General features: G+C 43.8%; 1 protein-coding gene across 1 annotated transcript in view; it reads right to left on the bottom strand.

The window, feature by feature from the left end:
* Positions 1-15,688, bottom strand: part of YRDC (yrdC N6-threonylcarbamoyltransferase domain containing) — a 462,643-nt gene that overhangs the window by 399,641 nt on the left and 47,314 nt on the right. The gene's annotated exons all lie outside the window — the stretch shown is intronic.

Below are 15,688 nucleotides of genomic sequence, written 5' to 3'. Positions count from 1 at the left end.
CTACTAAACCAGCACTGGCAAAAAATACACATAAATACACAAAATCATACTTGGAGGCTCTAAATAAAAACCTGCAAAAGCATTAGAGACCTCCAAAGCAGGCACCCAAACAACCTGCACCTCCAGTCACAAACCAGACAACACATAAAACACAAAATCAGCATGCCGCACAATCACAGCCCTTAAGGCGAAATAACATACCTAACACATTAGTAATAGGCGACTCTATAGGCAGGCACACTGACGTCCCACGCACTAGGCTGGGCAAGCAGAAGGTTACTGTTAGTTGCCTGTCGGGAGCCAGAATCCGCCACATAGCACAATCACTCAGATCACTCCAGAACAAGTACAAATATGACTCTCATTGTTCATGTTGGTGTGAATGACCTGAGACGTACCTCCCTAGACTACAGAACAATTGGATAAGCTTCTGGTGTCATTCAAAGGGGATCCAGTATCCGTCAGCCTGGGATGACATGCTCGACAAGCTGCGTTGCTTCACAAGAGATGGCTTGCACCTGTAACCCCTAGGCTTTCGAATACTGGCCAAGGCTCTTGCTGCCCCCATAGTGCCTTTTTTAGGCAAGGCTCAAAAGTCAAACCCACCTCCGTAAACAGCACAATTAACAAAAAACTGAGGGTTATGCTACTCAATGCCAGGAGTTTAAATCTCAAAATGCACGCGCTCTAAGCACTCCTCAGTATGGAGAACGTCGACATCAGTGCAGTAAGTGAAACCTGGTTCAAGGCTCCAGAGAACACCCCAGCACTATAAGGCTACTCTTCCACAGAACACGGACTGAAACACAAAAGGAGAGGGTGTACCCATATTCATCAAGGATACCTACATCTCCAGGTTAGTGGCGCAGCATAATACCTCTGAGATCATCCATGTGCAACTAACATCGGGCAAATCTGCAATGCAAATTGTGGCCTGCTACAGATCACCCCCCATGATCCATGACCACCACTCCACCTTTCTGAAGGTCCTACCGAACACCTTGATATTGGGCGATTTCAAATTACTGTACCATTAACTGGGAAAACTACTCTAGTACAAACTCCCAGGCCCAGCGCTTCCTGGAATTCATCAACTCAAATGCCCTGGATCAACTGGTAAACTCCCCTACCAGAGGTGAAAACATATTGGACCTGGTCATCGCCAACATGGGCGACAAGTGTTCCACACTGGAGGACAACCAGTCACTTGTTAGATCCGACCATAAACTAATCACTCTGGATGTCCACACCCCACCACCACCACCCCCAACTAAGGAAACCATAGTAAAAAACTTTTCTAAAGACAACTTCACCTTACTTAAGACAGAGGCAGTAAGTTTCACAGCCCCCTCCCTAAAGGATAACGCTGCCCAAGACGCAGAAATATTTACAAATGCACTCTGAGCACCTACAAGGATGCATGGATCATGCCATCCCTAGCAAAACCAAGACTCACTCCTCTATGAGAAGGAAACCAGTCTGGTGGAACCCTGCCCTAAACAGTCTATACAATAGATGGAGGAAACTAGTTCAGAAAAAAAGCAAATCCCAAGAAGGAAAGACATCCCTGATCAGTATCAGTATAAGACTAACTTCGAAAGAAAACAGCCAAGAATTCAAAAGATAACACAGCTAAAGGCGGCTTTGTGGTTAAGAATCTAAGTGGCAAATTGCAGATATGCACTGAACTAGTGAAAAATAGCACAAAATATTTTGAACCTACTGATATTGCCAACATCCTGGCAGATAGATTCAGTGCAAAATTCACCCCCTCTCACCCCCAAAAGGGCCCACAACAATACCGGAAAAGTGTAGTGTCCCGGAAATCACAGATGAACAGGTGAAAATAGCCCTTTCAAAAGCCAAAAAAACTGCATCAATGGGGCCAGATGGTGTCCCAGGCTGCGTCTTGCACGAACTACAGAACGAACTAACCCCCCACCTAAACACGCTGTTCAGCCTCAGCCTCTCCACAGGCTACATGCCCAAAGAATGGCGCACAGCAACAATTATTCCACTCCACAAAGGAGGGGCGACAACTAACCCTGGTAACTATCGCCTCATAAGCCTGACTAGCCTGATCTGCAAGCTATGGAGTGCATCATCATGGAACTCATTAACAAAGACACTGGGAACCTCCACACACTTGACCCAACCCAGTTCGGCTTTGTTAAGGGCAGATCATGCCCACTAAACCTGGTTTACTTCTTCGAGACAGTCACCAAGGCCACAGAAGAGGGAAAAGTGGTTCACACAGCCTGCCTTGACCTCGCCAAGGCTTTCGACACCATTCCTCACTCGGGTATTACAGAAAAACTCAGCAGCCTGAACATAAACCCCTACATCATGAGATGGGTTGCCAAATGGCTTACAGACAGAACTCACACGGTAAGAATAGCGGGCTCCAGGTCCGACTCTAAACCAGTCACAAGTGGTGTCCCGCAAGGCTCGGTCCTGGGACCCCTAATGTTCAGCATATACTTCTCAGAAGTACAGCCAAACACATGAGGACTATGGCTAACCAAGTTCACCAATGACTGCAAACTGGAACCATAATTGACTCTGCGGCTAACACTGACATCCACCAAAAGGGCCTTACCGAGATGGACACTTGGTGTCAAAGTCATGGCCTCAAGCTAAATGCCAAAAAATGCATAGTCATCCCGTTTGAGAAAAACAAAACACCCATGAATTACCACATAGGTGGCAGCCCCCTTAATACAGAAGAGGTAATAAGAGATCTGGGGACCCAGGTAGATAGTAATCGCTTCTTTGACAATCATATTGCCAAAGTAGTTAGGAAAACCTTGTATGTGGCCCATCTAATTACTTAAGGGTTCGCATCTATTAATAAAGAGGTTATAGTGCCCCTCTACTCGTCACTCATCAGACCCATCATAGAGTACAATGCCCCATTTGGGATGTATCTCACAAAGACACTTCCAACAGCTGGAAAGACCACAAAAGTACCTCACCAAGAGGATTACTGGCCTCAAACATATGTCCTATGCAGCCCGACTGAAAAAACTCCGGATGTACTCAGTGGCATATCACTTAGTCAGAGGTGATCTCTGCCTGACTTACAAAGCCATGTCCAACTCAGAATTGAGGGACATGCTCCACCTAAAGAAATCCAAGTCACTGCGAGCCACGCGCTCTAGTGAGCTAAACCTCGCCACAACAATAAATAAAACATGCTGGAGGGATAGATTCCTGTCACAGAGACTCCCCATGCTTTGGAACAAAATTCCAAACTACATTAGACAGAGTCCCTCACTAACATTCTTCAAGAGAAACCTTGACGAGTGGATGGGTAACAGAAAATACACCCCCGGGATCACTTAATTGGCTCTGCTTGACAGAGGATCAGTTAATTAATCAATGGGGCGGCGAAAGCCGACACACTCTGGCTAGGCTCGGGCAGATAGCCTAGTACCTACTTATGAACCTATAACAAATTAATTAATCAATCCATTATTCATTATTAATCATTAAATTATTATTAATCCATTAATCATTATTATTAATCCATTAATCATGGACGGCACAGTGGTGCAGAAGTTAATGTTGTCGCCTCACAGCAAGAGGTTCTCCGGCTCGATTCTCGGCCGGGGTGCCTTCTGGTTGGAGTTTGTATGGGTTTCCTCCAGGTACTCTGGTTTCCTCTCACAATCCACAGACCTGCATCTAGAGTGTTTCCTCCCTGGGCCTCTGCTGAAAAATAGGCTCTGTCCTAGTCGGACTTTCCCGGTCAACAAATAATAAATAAAAAATAAATTAAGAAGACTGGAGGAGATATCCATATTGTTACAACAGCCAATCCCTTAAAGGTTGAAATGTTATGAAGAGCTCCTCACCCAATTGCACAATCAAGTTTTCCTCAGGAAGAGCTCTTCCAGTCATCAATATTACAACAAACAGGCAAAATGCCAAAAACATTAGAATTGTCATTTCCTTGATGGTGATATGGTCCTTCAGCTGCCGACTCCCTGGATCCTGATGTTGCTGGAAGAAGACCCATCAACCCAGATCTGAAGCATCTCTGAACTCCTGAGTGGGGGAAGGAACCTGAAAAGGCAGGCCTGGATTCATGATAATGGACAGCTAAAGCAGTATGTACAGCAGTGTCATATCGGAACCTACCCTGCGTCTAGATCTGGCATCGAACCTACCCTGCGTCTAGATCTGGCATCGAACCTACCCTGCGTCTAGATCTGGCATCGAACCTACCCTGCGTCTAGATCTGGCATCGAACCTACCCTGCGTCTAGATCTGGCATCGAACCTACCCTGCGTCTAGATCTGGCATCCAGCTGGTAGTGTTTTGTAAATGTGAATGGATGACCATACTGAATCTTCATATCATCTCCTAAACATACAGTTTTGCTAAAAGAGGCAGCAGATGCAGCAAAATGTGCCATCATGGTACTTGAAAATCCTTTGTTGCACTTGTCATGACAGAAGACAATGCAACACAATGGGATAGCCAATTTAAAATGACTTACTGTGGTCTACTAATAAGGCCTTTTCCTTTGCATCCCATACTCAGTGTTTTTTTAGTCTGCTTTGTTACACGGCCTGCTCACCTTTAGGTCACTATAGCTGATCAACACAACTGGAAAAGGAAACGGCAAGAACATCATGCCTAATCACTTCCAGATCTCTTTTCCTTTTCTGCAACTGCTACTGGTTCCTTTCCAGTTCTGCACTTATTTTCAGGGTCTGTTTCCCAGTAGCATTATTCTGCAAATTCTTGAAAGTGATAATATTTTCTGTCATTCATCCACTCTTGGGAAGTCTCATTTCAATCTTTCTATACCTTCTGTACAGACAACAATGATAATGCATCTTCAACAAAAGGGGCAGTTTTTCAGACCTTCTGCCCCATCAGTTAGCGACCTGGGAACCACATTGGTTTACACGAATAATCACCCTTTCTTCTGTGGGAAATGCATTTACTCTTTCATCTTCTGTATACTACTGTCTAACCAGTGCATTACCCATGCTACCACTACAAGACCCATTTCAGGTCTGGATAATTTGTGCCTTAACATTTTGCATACTATAATTTCAAATGCCTTGTTAAAGTTCAAGAACCACCATCAAACAAGCACATAAACTCTAGGTGCCAGACACAAAAACAAGTTAAAAAATCTATAGCAAATCCAGCACCTTCACATCAAAGTCCTGCAGGGGAACACACATTACTAAAAGATCCACAAATGGCATAAGTTCATGTAGGGCACCTGTGCAGCCCCTAAAAACCAAGTGACCAGTATGAAAAATACTTAAATGTGTCTGGTGTGACCTCCCTGTAATTAAGTCACAGTGCTTTAAGCTGTGAGCTGCAATGGCTAACAAATATTGCAAAATGCATTTATCTTTTATTTATTTACCAGGAAAGTCCAACTGGGCAAAGGGCCTCTACAGCACAGGCCTAGGGAGAAAGCACCAGTACAATTTTACAAACAGTGAAGAAGTGGGGAAAAAAAAATCAACACAAGGTTGCAAACGCAACAACAGAATTTACAAATTCAGCAGTATTACAATAATTATACAGACGGGAAATAAACAGGATACATTACAGTGAGAGATGATGAAGAAAGGAAAAGGGAAGATATTTGAGAAACGGTTAAGTGCATCATTTGTGGAATACATTATGGCAAGAGAGAGAAGTGGAACATGAAAATTAGTGTGCAAGATGAAAAAAATTAGGACAACTAACACAGAGGTAGAAAAATGAGAAGAGGATAAACAGAAAGGGAAAAGAGCTGAAACAGTTAAGGATCTGGCTGCGAGGAGGGAAATAATGAAAAGGGAAATGGGCTACCCAGCTGGGAAGAGAGGTGGCAGTGCCAATTATTCATGGCATGTAAAGATTTAAATCCTTGCTAGTACGGCTCATCCCATTCTCCAAGAACTGTAGGGTATATCGCATCATGGCCTATCCTCCAAAAACTGTACGATAAATTCCATCACGCTGCAATACATTGCACGCCTTTTGTTTCTGAAGTTTCTTCAGCCACTTCTTTTGTAGAAGTGCCACGTTTCAAATCCTTTATCCATGACTGTTGTTATTGGTGGATTTAACACACATGCTTCCTTTCCCTACAAATCCAGAACAAAAGCATTAATCCAACAATCACTTCCTGGAAGGTTTCTGCTAAGGGACCCAGAGATTACAAAGGAGTTTTATTAAAGTTATTTTAATTCCAGAACCTGTGGCAACTTCTTGTTGGTATGTTCTTTACTTGAGGCTTGGCATTAAATTTAATGGCCCTATTTTTTTCATCATTCATTGCTTGAATAGCAGTCATTCCCTATCAGCTGTACTTAGCTAGGTCATTTTTCAGTAGGGCTTTCTTTACTTTATTACTACACAACTAAAAACAATTAAGGGACAAATGAAAAGGAGACCTTATGTTCAATCGGTGCATTTGCTCGTTCTAACCACCTTTCTGTTTTGTTCTGCGTTAATGTGCACTGTTTTCCATCTCCTGCCTTCTGCGTTTTATCATATTTCTAAAACATTCTAAAATCTTCTCAGCAGACAGCGATCATCAGCAATTGTTGCCACTTCTTGCTATTTCTTCATTTTCGTGCATTAGCACATCCATTTTATATTCGCACTTCTTTAGAACCAACAGTTGAAAAGGTATTTCCAAAAAATTTCTCCAAAGCCAACTTCATGCTTCTTAAGACAGAAGTGGTGAACTTCATGACACCCATGCAGATGGACAATACAGTTACAACTGCTGAATCCTACACAAATGCACTCTATAAGCACTTACACGAGTGCATGGATCATGCTATCCCAAACAGAACCAAGACGCTATCCCCCAAAAAAAGGAAGCCAATCTGGTGGTTCCCTGCCATAAACAAAATCTACAACAGAAGGAAGAAACCAAAATCCCATGAGTGGAGGAGCTGCCTGGTCAGCCTCAGTAAGAAGCTGAGATCCCTTACAAGATCCTCCAAAGCTAGCTACGAAAACAAAATCGCCACTAATTCTAAGGACAACCACAAAGCATTCTATAGCTATATGTCAAGAATCTCAATGGCAACACCCAGATCTGCTCCGAGTTCCAGCACAACAGCACGAAAATTACAGAACCAACTGATATTGCCAACATCCTGGCAGATAGATTCAGTGTTAACTTTACCCTCTCTCACCCCTAAAGGGCCCATATCTATACAGGAAGAATGCAGAGTCCTTGTAATCACATCTATGCAGGTAAAAGCTGCACTCTCTAAAACCAAAAACACAGCACCCATGGGAGTAAAATAAAAAAAACAGCATCCATGGGAATGGACAACATCCCAGGCTGCATTTTACACAAACTTCAGAACGAAATGACTCCCCACCTAAGCACCATGTTCAATCATAGTCTCACGTCAGGCTTTGTGCCCACTGAATGGTGCACAGCAACAGTTATCCCACACCACAAAAGGGGAGCCACCACTGATCCTGGGAACTATCGCCCTATTAGCCTGATGAGCCTGGTCTGCAAGGCCATGGAATGTATCATCATGGAACTCAAAGATGATTGGTAACCTCCAAACTCTGGACCCTACCCAGTTTGGGTTTGTCAAAGGCAGATCATGCCTTCGGAACCTGATTGACTTCTTTGAGGCAGTCACCAAAGCCGTAGACAAGGATAAGGTGGCTCACACAGCCTATCTTGACCTCGCCAAGGCGTTTGACACCATTCCCCATTCTGGACTTATAGCTAAACTCACTCTGTATAAATCCCTACGTCACAAGATGGATTGTCAACTGGCTCACTGACAGAACCCACACTGTAAAAGTTGCAGACTCCAAATCTGACTTCAAACCAGTGACAAGTGGAGTATCACAGGGTTCAGTCCTGGGACCTCTCCTGTTTGGAATCTACTTGTCTGAAGTACAGGCTAATACAGAAGGCCTCTGGCTAACGAAGTTCACAGGTGACTGCAATCTAGGAGCCATAGTAGAGTCCCCAAATGATGTGGACATCCTACAGAAGGGCCTCCCGGAGACAGATGCCTGGTGTCAGAGGCATGGCCTCAAGCTCAATGCCAAAAAGTGAAAAAGGTAAAAACTCTGTACCCATGAACTACTACACAAACAACAGTCTACTTAACGCAGAATGTGTGATAAGAGACCTTGGGACCCAGGTGAACAGTAGTCTCTCCTTTGATAATCACATCGCCACAGTAGTCAGGAAATCCTATGTGGCACACCTCATCACAAAAGGGTACTCATCCAGGAAAAAAGGAGGTCATTGTTCCCCTCTACTGGGCACTCAGACGCATTATAGAGTACAACGCCCCTTTTGGAATGTACCTCACAAGACATCTGCAGCTGCTGAAAAGGCCACAGAAGTACCTCACAAAGAGGATTATTGGCCTCAAACAGATGCCCTACACTGACCATCTCAAAAAACTCCAGCTTTACTCTGTAGCAATCACCTACACCGAGGAGATCTCTGCCTAACATGCAACGCTATGTTAAACCCAGAGCTGCTGGACATGCTACACCTTAAGAAATCCCAATCCCTCTGAGCTACATGCTCTAGGGACCTAAACCTTGTCACCACAATAAACAGGACATGCTGGAGGGATAGATTCCTGTCCCAGAGATTTCCTATACTCTGGAACAAGCTACCCATCTATGTCAAGCAAAGTTCCTCATTAGCACTCTTCAAGAAAAATCTTGATGAGTGGATGGAAAATAGGAAATACACCCCAGGAATCACTTCTATGGCTCTGCTCGACAGGGGAACAGGAAATTAACTTTCTTGGGTGGCGTAAGCCAGGGAACCTTGTTGGCTAGGCTTACTTAGGCCCTTGGGCCGATAGACTAGTACCTACCTATGAACATCTGTGTGTTAATTAAACCACTTTAAGCTTAGCCAATTTCCCTTTGTGTGCGCTAATTAACCTATCCCATTGTTAGTAATTGGCCTTACCCATCCTATGGTTGATAATTACATATTACGCCTAATGAGAATAACTGGGATTATACCATAGATAATTTGAGGAGACCCATGCATGGGATAAAGCATTTAGGAACTGCCTCTGTCCATTAGTAGTACAGGGGGCAGTGCTGGGGTAAATTTTCTGTTTCCCCATCTTGTACAGCATTAAGACTGATTCTTGCTCTTACATGTTCATCTCTTCGAGGAGCACTGCTACATTTAAACATCTGCGCGGAGGCCATGGAATGGATCATCATGGACCTCATTAACAAGGACATTGGCAACCTCCAAACACTCGATCCCACACAGTTTGGTTTCATCAAGATCTGTTAAACTTGGCTGACTTCATTGAGACAGTCACCAAAGCCACGGACGAGGGGAAGACCGTACACCTAGCCTACCTTGAACTTGGCCAAAGCCTTCGACATCATTCCCCACTCGGGCATAATGGATAAACTCTCTCAACTAGGCATCATACAGTTACCAGATGGGTAGCTAACTGGCTCACTGAAAACACACCTAGTCAAAATAGGGGAATACACCTCAAGCAGTAGACCCGTAACCAGCGGCATACCCCAGGGTTCGGTCTTGGGGCCTCTGTTATTTGGGTTATACTTTTCTGAGGTGCAGGCCAAAGCCAGTGGGCTATGGCTGACCAAGTTTGCAGATGACTGAAGCTGGGCACTGCCAACAATTCCCCTAGTGATGTGGACATCCTCCAAGAGGGTCTCCCCCAAACAAATGACTGGTGCCAGAAACATGGCCTCAAGCTGAATACCAAAAAAATGCATCATCATCCCCTTTGAGGAGAGTGTTGTCCCCACAAAGTATCACATTAATAACAACGTCCTAAGCATGCAATCAGTTGAGAGAGATTTGGGCACCCAGGTTGATAGCAACCTGACTTTTGACCACCATGTTGCTTCCATTGTAAGGAAAGCTTTTTATATGGCCCATCTCATAAGTAAGGGTATCTCATCCAAGGACAAGAATGTCATAACATCCCTGTATTCTTCCCTTATAAGGCCCATTATTAAATACAATGCACTGTTCGGCATGTACCTCACAAAGCACATGCAGCAGATGGAGAGACCACAGATGTCCCTAACCAGAAGTATCTAGGGCCTCAAAAATCTACCATACACAGATAGGCTAAAAGCCCTATCTCTCTACTCAGTTTAATACAGACTCCTCAGTGGTAACCTCTGTCTGGCACACAAGGCGATCTCAGACCCTGCTTTCATGGGACTGCTACATATCTGTAAGTCAAGCTCCACTCGAGTAACCTGCACTCGCAGCCTTAACCTGGCCTGTGACATCAACAGGATTTGTTGGCGGGACAGATTTATGTCCCAGAGACTCCCCCCATCTATGGAACAGACACCCTTCTCCATGTCAAGCAGAGTACATCTTTACACCCTTTTTAAGCGCAACTTGAATAACTGGATGGGAAACAGAAAACACATCCCTGGAATTCCACAAGTGTCCCTGTGGGATAGGGGCATTGGCTACTGACTTGTCTAAATATACACTAATCTCTTAGCTAGGCTTATAAAGGCCTCGGGGCCAATAGCCTAATAACTTTCTATGAGTATGCAGTCATTTAGAACGTCAGTGGTGACTCAATGCCTCATTGTTGTTCATTCATTTACTGTTTCCTGATTTGTTCTCCAGCACACAAAGCTTCTATTTTAACTTACTTGTCTCTCCCATAAATTATATGCCTAGTATATTTACTACTATAATATAACTACGATAATAGAAAGACATCCCCTACTGAAGTTACCAGTTCAAGCAACCTTTGGTAAAAATCAGTACTATGATACGTGTTACACACAAACACACACACACACACACACACACACACACACACACACACACGAACTTGCATACTGTGTTGGTTGGGGGGTGGAGGTGTTCCTGCACATAATTCATACACTGTTACTAGGATAACGACCTGGGGGGGGGGGGCTTTCTAATCCTAGCCAAGTTTTCCTGAAAGAATAATGATGTCCTGCATCCAAACAGGACACTGAGTCCTAGGCATTTATAAGCTACCTCTGTCCATAAGGGACATGGGTGCCAGGCCCAGCGTAAATTTCCTATTCCCCATCCACTTGCCTAGGTCATGCTTAAACTGGGTAATAGACAAACTCAGCTTCACAAGGAGTTCCATAGGAGGGGCATTCGCTGGGAAATACATCTGTCTTTCCAGCATGTTCTGTTTAAGTCACAGACAAAACTTATGTACGTGTTCCACAGCAAACCTTGGCAGTGGTGAAGTGTCAGTCAGAAGTAGCTCACTTACTGATGGGGGGGTAAATATAAATAAACTATAGAGATACAAATGTGAAGTTGCACTTCCTCTGTTGTCATTGGTCCTTTTGTGTGCGAAATCCATTATGTAAGACAAAGCGATCAAGTTCCAAAATTGTGGCCAATTCATGGCCATTATAATAGACTGACAGCAAAGCAGCTAAACTGGTGATTTAGAGGGTCTGGTTTTACAGTGCCAAGCTCCTACATATTGACCAGGAATCCTGCTTTCATAAACACGAAACAGCAGTTTATCATTATCAGAGATCTGGTTCAAGGATTGTGTGTGTGTGTGTGTGTGTGTGTGTGTGTGTGTGTGTGTGTGTGTGTGTGTGTGTGTGTGTGTGTGTGTGTGTCTGTGTGTGTGTCTCTTCACTAAGTCGTCACACATGCAAACGCACACATGCTCAAGCCCCCCCTCACACACACACACACACACACACACACACAGAAATGCACACGTGCTCAAGCCCACTCACACACACACACACAAATGCACACGTGCTCAAGCCCACTCACCCACACACAGAAATGCACACGTGCTCAAGCCCACCCACCCACACACACACACAGAAATGCATGCATGCTTAAGCCCACCCACCCACACTACCTTTCTATTTTCCATCTTCCTTCACTTACCTGTGACATAGTAACAGCAGTCATTAAGACTAATCTTTGTGTTTGCCCCACAACAGATACAATACTTCTCAGAGATGCTGCTGACTCAAATTAGATTAGCAACTCAATATCAAATAGCCCGTAGAAAAACAGTAACTGGGGAGAATCTATGTCTTTTAAATGGAGAGCTTGTGCTTTTCTGCCATGTGCTAAGTGGCCCCTGGGTAAAGGCCAAAAGATAATGCACTGCATTTAATAAAAATGTGGGGGTTAAGAAATGTGAACAGACATCTGCAGTGGGATATGCATGCAGAAGCATACCTTGCTCTCCATCTAAATAAGGAATAAATGTATACACTGGGCAAAGGCAGACATTCAAGACAACTGAGGCCACTGACTAGGGGAAAGGCACCACCTGGAAAAACAGCTACCAACACTAACAGCTTAGTCCAGCAAGGATTACAGTAACAAAACATTTTTTTTAACTTTGGATTGAATAAAACAAACATGCTTGCCTTGTGGCATACAGGGATAAAAGCACAGATTATGTAACCAATATGTTGGAGGAAATAATAAGGGGCGGTAGTACTTTGCCAGACAGCTCACACACATCAAGAGGTAAAGCCTGTGGTCTGACCTGCCAACGTACTGATTTCTAGTGGACACAGAAAAAATAAAGTGGCAGCAAGGTCACAGCAAGTGCTTGGTCACACCAAGCAGTGCTTATCCATTTAACTAGGAGCAATGGATACATGAAAGCATACGTGGACTGCTGGCCAGTACTGTGTGCCACATTTCAGCTGCATGTTGACTGGGTATGGAATACTAGGGGTGACAGGATATATCAGATTCCCCCCCTTTAATGCTTAGGATGATGCTGTGCTGCAGTTGTCTAGCACAAGAAAAATTAGACTTGGCACTTCACCTCCCCAGCAGTCACAGGTCTACGGGAAAAGATTCTTGGATGGAAAAAATAAAAATTGGAACTGAAATGCTGGCACATAGCTGCAGTATTTTTCTGGTCTAAGAAGCGTGTGATTTTAAGTGCAGTAAAGCTTCTAAAGGCCTTTTTAAGGAGCTACTTAAAAAAAAAAAAAATCACAGAACTCTTCATGATCACCAGGTTTCTTTGTCACAGGCAAAAAGTAACAATGAGATGCTGAATTGTAAATGATCATTCCGTATAAATTTTTTGCGCTGCAGTACTGGTTATCTACCCTTGTGCTGTAGGTATGAATGTTTAGACTGACTTTAGTGAAGCACATTATCTTCAATGAAGGCTGCCACCTTGTGGCTACAGAATGAAACACAGGGAAATGATCTGACTATTTTGCTTTTCATGGCCCTTTAGTCCATTCTAAAAAGTGGTTATACCTTGCCAGTTCACATCACACCTGGATTGTAGCAAAAATAGTCCTTGGCTCTTTTTTCGTAGTTAAAAAATCAAAAGGTTTAAAAAAATCAAGTTTTATGGAAACAGAGCAAGAACATCCTAAAAAAATGCGGTCTGTATAAAAAAATGAAATGAGAGAACATCAGGGAAAATGGGTGATGGATGGCTAAAAGGATATTTTTAACTTCTGACTCAGGTAAGGAGGATGCTCTGTATATAAACTTGAAAATGGAATATAATTCTGAAACTTGAGAAGTTCATACGTTTTATCACTTTCCCAATAACCTCCACAAAATCAAACACAGCAATTAAGAATCAAGGTCTTCCCTGCCGAGATCCGACCACAAATTAGTCTCATTTGAAGTAACTATCAAACCTGACCCCCCCCCCCCCCCAGCAGTGACTAAACTAAAAGAAGTTCTACAATGCAGATTATAACCTCTTGCAGGATGGTATAAATAGCTTCACTGCACACACCCCCAAGCCTGTCTGTGTTGGAGGGAAGCCTGCTAGCTTATCAGTGGGAGTGGTAAGCACTAGGTAACCCATCTACCACATAAGGAGTGGTTTCTGGCCCAGAAATTGTAGTTATTGGCTGTTTGGGCAGTTTTTCCATTTCTCTCAACTTCCTGATTTAAAAGCCCGCATTCGCACATGTTTCTTTCCTGTAACTGGTCTAGTTCAGATACAGATTCTTAGTTTTAGCACTTGAATTTGCTTATTTGTGCACAGCACTTGTTCAGAACTTGTTGTAAGCACTAAATAAGCTACAAATTACTACAGCACTCAACCTTCCCCATTACCTAGAGGGAAACAGTTTTTGTGCTTACTTTCCTCACTTGCTTAGAGAAGATCAACTCTTGTACTCACTTTTCTCACTTGTCTAGAGGAAAATAGTTTTTTTATTCAGGCATGTCCAAAGGTCACCTCCCAGTGTTCTCTCCTGTCTATCTTATGAATCTGGGCATATTGAGGTAATGTAGAAATTGCCTCATGTACACAGACAACCCTCTCCTTCTACCACCCAACACTACAACCTGTGAGAGATGCACTTATCTAGCCAAACTGGAGGTAAAGCTCTCTCCACCAAAGACTAAACTTAGCAGTCAAGAGGAGAAGGTAAAACACTTGCACCACACCACACATCACATAGTCCCACTAAACCTACACCACCAAAATCCACACATAGAAGCACAAAAACAATCACAGAGGCTTTCAATAATAATCTGCTCAAGCGACAGAGACCTCCAAAGCAGAAACACACGCAACCTCCAACCCCAACACAACACAAATGAGACACAGCCCACAGACTCAGTGTGCCACTCGACCACAGCCCATAAGGCAAAACAATGTACCCAACACACTAGTCATAGGTGACTCTATAGTCAGGCACACTGATGTCCCACTCACCAGGCTAAACAAGGAGAAAGTTACTGTCCGCTGCCTGTCAGGTGCCAGGATCCGCCACATAACCGACACACTCGGGTCACTCCACCACAAGTACAAATATCACTCTGTCATTGTCCATGCTGGTGTGAATGACCTGAGATGTACCTCCCTGGACTACATGAAAAGAGACATGGAAGAGCTCTCCAATCTTGTAACCCAGGCAGGTATGACCCTAGCCCTGAGTAGCATCCTGCCATCATCCAGAATGATACCGCAGTACAAGGACAAAATGATTGACTTCAACAATTGGCTAAGCTCCTGGTGTCATTCTAAAGGGATCCAGTATCTGTCTGCCTGGGATGACATGGTCAACAGACCATGATGCTTTGCCAGAGATGGCCTGCACCTGTCACCCCTGGGATTCCAGATACTTGCTAAGGTTCTTGCCACCCCTATAGTGCCTTTTTAGGCAAGGTTCAAATGACAAATTCACCACTGTAACAGGAACAGGCAATCAAAAACTAAGGATAATGCTAATCAATGCTAGCAGTCTAAATCTCAAAATGCACTCCCTCGAGGCACTCCTTAAAATGGAGAACATAGATATCTGTGCAGTGAATGAGACCGGGTTCAAGGGTCCAGAGAGCACCCCTGCATTACCAAGCTATAACACATACCACACTTTTCGGCAATCTAACCTGAACTGGAACACCAAAGGCGGAGGGATGTCCATATTCATTACAGATGTACACACTTCCAGGCTAGTTGCTCAGCATAATGCATCCAAGGTTATCAAAGTCCAACTAACTCTGGGCAAAACTGCAATCCAAACTGTAGCTCTTTTCTTGATATACTGGAAAATATTAGGGTTCAACCAAACACCCTAATAATGGGCGATTTCAACTATCCCACCATTAACTAGGAAAACTACTCACGTACTACCTCCTTCGCTCAACACTTTCTGGAATTCATAAACTGCAATGACCTGGATCAACTTATCCACACCCCCACCA

The sequence above is a fragment of the Protopterus annectens genome, chromosome 1.part1 (genome assembly GCF_019279795.1).
Source record: "Protopterus annectens isolate FY-2018-M chromosome 1.part1, PAN1.0, whole genome shotgun sequence".
NCBI lineage: Eukaryota > Metazoa > Chordata > Ceratodontiformes > Protopteridae > Protopterus > Protopterus annectens.
Note: the sequence above shows the minus strand (reverse complement) of the source record. Positions and strands in the feature narration are given on the sequence as shown.